This window comes from Cucurbita maxima, unplaced genomic scaffold (genome assembly GCF_002738345.1).
Source record: "Cucurbita maxima cultivar Rimu unplaced genomic scaffold, Cmax_1.0 Cma_Scf00003, whole genome shotgun sequence".
Taxonomy (NCBI): domain Eukaryota; kingdom Viridiplantae; phylum Streptophyta; class Magnoliopsida; order Cucurbitales; family Cucurbitaceae; genus Cucurbita; species Cucurbita maxima.
Window position 1 is genome coordinate 5,784,281 of NW_019272019.1, and position 3,510 is coordinate 5,787,790.

General features: G+C 37.7%; 1 protein-coding gene across 4 annotated transcripts in view; it reads left to right on the forward strand.

Moving 5' to 3' along the window:
* Positions 1 to 1,835: 1,835 nt before the first annotated feature.
* Positions 1,836 to 3,510, forward strand: part of LOC111477254 (rho GTPase-activating protein gacZ-like) — a 5,016-nt gene continuing 3,341 nt past the window's right edge. For 2 of the 4 annotated variants that reach the window (XM_023121311.1, XM_023121309.1), the window contains exons 1-2: positions 1,839 to 2,314; positions 2,408 to 2,648. The gene's annotated coding sequence lies outside the window, so the exon portion shown is untranslated. Of the gene's footprint in view, positions 2,315 to 2,407; positions 2,649 to 2,760; positions 2,919 to 3,510 lie in introns of those variants that run through there. The other 2 variants (XM_023121313.1, XM_023121310.1) reach the window with 2 other exon arrangements.

Below are 3,510 nucleotides of genomic sequence, written 5' to 3' on the forward strand. Positions count from 1 at the left end.
TGATCCATGTCTCAGGGTCAGAAACCATCCAGCTCTAATGAACACATTGGTTTATTCATGTGCTTTGGCCTTAATAGCCCATGCAATTATCAGTAGCATGTAGCATGGGACATGGAGACGCAGAACAAGCTCTCTCATAGTAGACAGTGAAACTGCTAGGACCTGAAAATAATGGCAAGCTTTGATGTTGGATGAGATTTAAAGCTTAAATTAAAAAATCGATTAATAAATTAATTATTGATATTTATTCCCCTTGAACGATGAACTTGATGCATTTGACGTGAGAAAGATGAGATCAAATGTAATGGGAAGGTGGGACCCGAAACCTCATACCCATGCTTCGGTGGAAGTTCCATCTTTTGTTAGAGGTGGATCCACGTCATCTCCAATTTCAAAGATTCTTTTTCAGGAACACCTTGATCAACGGCTCTGATTTATCCAAGTTGGTGCCTGGTGGGTCCCATTTTGTGCATGCTTGAAGATTCATTAAATTTAAGTGCGTGGATGGGGTTAATTAATCGATTAAATGTCTATTAATTGGCAATTATTTAATTATGCAAACATCAACCAATTGATTGCGCCGTTCGTTTCGTCTTTGCTGTCCCAAACACCACTCCTCCCCAACAAATAAGTGTCAAATTATAAATTTGGTTGTTAGCTATATTTCAATTTTAAATTAGCATCTTAAAATTACTAAGCATTCCTTACAAAAGGGAGAGGAGAGAGGAGGGGGATCTTGGTTGGAGAGGTATGGAAATTTCATGCTAGACAGAATCGTGAATTTGACAACAAATCGTAACGAGCAAAAGTAGACAATATCTACTAGTGGTAACTTAGGTTCTAACATCCACCGTGTAGGTAGCAGAGAGCAAATAAGTGGTGTGGTAGAGGTTTGGAAATGCTTTCTTTCTCCATAACTCGACTGCTCCGTCATTTTCCTTTTCAACAAACTCAAAACGTCAAAGGGAAAACTAAGAATCTACTAAACTAACAACTGTGGAGGTGAAACCTTGGCGTTGATATAGGTTAGAACTGCCGTTCTCAATAATCGGAGAGGCTATCTATGTCTGGAAAAGTGCTTCTGAAATAGAAGAATATAATTTTATTATAGTTTTAGATACGAAAAAACACGTGAGGTCGTTGAGAAAGTTAAAATAACATGTGAGGTCGTTTCATTTTTGTATGACTCCGTAGAATGACAGGAAAAAATTACATTTATAGTATATTTAGAAAACAATCTAAATTTTTCTTCAATGATAGGAATAGTAAATGAGAGAATCCAAATAAATATTGAATTAAAGAAAATTAAAATCATTATACATTTATACTAAATAATTATATATATAGATAAAATCGTCTTATATTATAATTTAGTAATCGAATCTTATAAGACAAATTCTGAAAATAATAGGACTTGGAAGTAATTAAATAAAAATAAAAATAGTCAAGTGGGTAGAGATTTCCTGCAGCACGTCTGTAGCATGATAGGCGGGGTCGTATTAGATACCATTCACCATGGTTAGATAATTAACCACGGTTAGTTCCCGAGAGCGGACCCAATGGCCCTGCAAATTCATTCTGCTCCAAATGGGCCGTCGCACAGACCCATTTATTTTCCCCAAAATTAACACAGAAACTTGACGGCGTTGAAGATTCCGTTTGACGTCAAAAAAGGCCGTGAGGGAAAAAAGGGAGTAGGAACACACGAGGCGACGCCGTAACGCGGACATAGAGAGGGAACGATGGGGAGAGTGAAGGAGAGCCGTTTGATGTGTGATGAACGGTGGAGAAAGCAGTGTGGGATTCAATCTGTAATGGAGGGTATAAAATTCCGTTTCTTCTAGGACGGGCAGAAGGGTGAGTTTTGTATTTGTTGAAAAGGAGGGACGAAGAAGAAGAAGAAGAAGAAGAAGAAGAAGCTCTCTGTAGTTCTTGTGGCGCTCCATCAAATCTCTTCCTTTTTTCATTTTTTCTCTCCTTATTGGTCCGCAATCGGGACTAAGTTTAGTGTTCTCAATTCGAGTCTGAAATGCTGAGGATCTTTCATTTGTAAAGCTCGCAGGAGGAACAATTTCGTTCCTTGCTTCAATTTTTCTCCGTCTTCTGGAATTGATCTGTCTGAATGGAAAGTCAAGAGGCGTGATTGTTGTTCTTCTTCTTTTTTTCGCGAATACGTTCGGGAGTTTTTTAGTTGTAGAAATTCGAAGTGGATTTGATTTCGGAGCGAATTTCGCTTCCTTATTTGGCCAATCGGGTTCGTTTCATTTGTAATCACCTGAAGGCGGTCTTGTAGTTTACAGAGGCTTGTGAATTTGTGAGAAATTCTTTCACTGCGTCGTCTGTTAGTTTTGTTTTGCGTTGTGAAAACTTTGTTAATTGATTTTCTTTTATCTGTGTTTCCTTGCAGATGCATTTTAAACGGATTTAAGCGTTTATTTGAAGAAAATCCGAACTGTTGTAAAGATTGGAGACTGGATATTGCCGATGGGAACACGCTTTTTCTTCGACAGTCGAAGAAGACAACTCTGAGAGATGGAACTCCGTCGTTGCAATTTGGTTTCTGATTCGCATTTTCGCACAGTCTCAAGAGTAAAAGAAGCAAGCATCGTCTAGTTTTTTGCTGCGTTTGGAATTTCTTTGAATCACAGGTAAAGAAAATTCTCCTGAATCGTAGATCGTGTGTATTTAACTCGGTTTTTGAGATTTAGTCCGGGAGTTTGGTGTGCAGTTGTTTTGTATCGTGGCTTCTTTCGCTTTTCACCCATTCGATGGTGGTGGTTGGGAGCGGAGAGGTTCTTTTTAAATTCAACCTCTATTTGATTCTTCGTTATTCTTCTTCTCACGGCACCAATCGGCCTCGTTTGCTTCCCTTTTGATTTTCCGCGCTGGTTTTTGTTTGCTTCAGTTGAAGTTTTCAGGTAATGCATCAATTTTATTGACCTCCTTTTCCTCCATTTTCAATTGTCTCTTGCTCTTCTTCAAGAAGTGTACTTCTTCCATTATTCTTCTCTTCCTCATTTCGAAGAATCAGAGAATTTTTTTTATTCATCTGGTGACAGAATATCTTTCTCTGGGTGGCTTCTCGAATTTCCATCTCCAGAACTGTTCACGGATGGGATTTCCCCCCCTTTCGTTCTATGCCTGTTTCCTTCATTGGATTTCTCGCTATTCGGAGATACCAGTTTGAACCATGTTCTTCGTTTGAAAACATAAAAGGGGAAACTAATTCTTCGTGTGTTTTCTTCTTCGCAATATTAGCCGAATTTTCCCAGTTTTTCTTCTCTTTTGATTTCGTCAATGCATTCACCATTTTTGGATTTCTGGCTTAGATCTAATTTCTTCCCCGCCCAAAAGGAAAAGAAACCTCGTTTTGATTCTTGCAATCAAGTTTTCCCGATTTTGATCTCGCATAATTAAGATCCCAGCAGAATTTCTGTTTTTTTTTTTTTTTTTTTTTTTTTTTTTTTTTTTTTTTTTTTTTTTTTTTTTTTTTTTTTTTTTTTTTTTTTT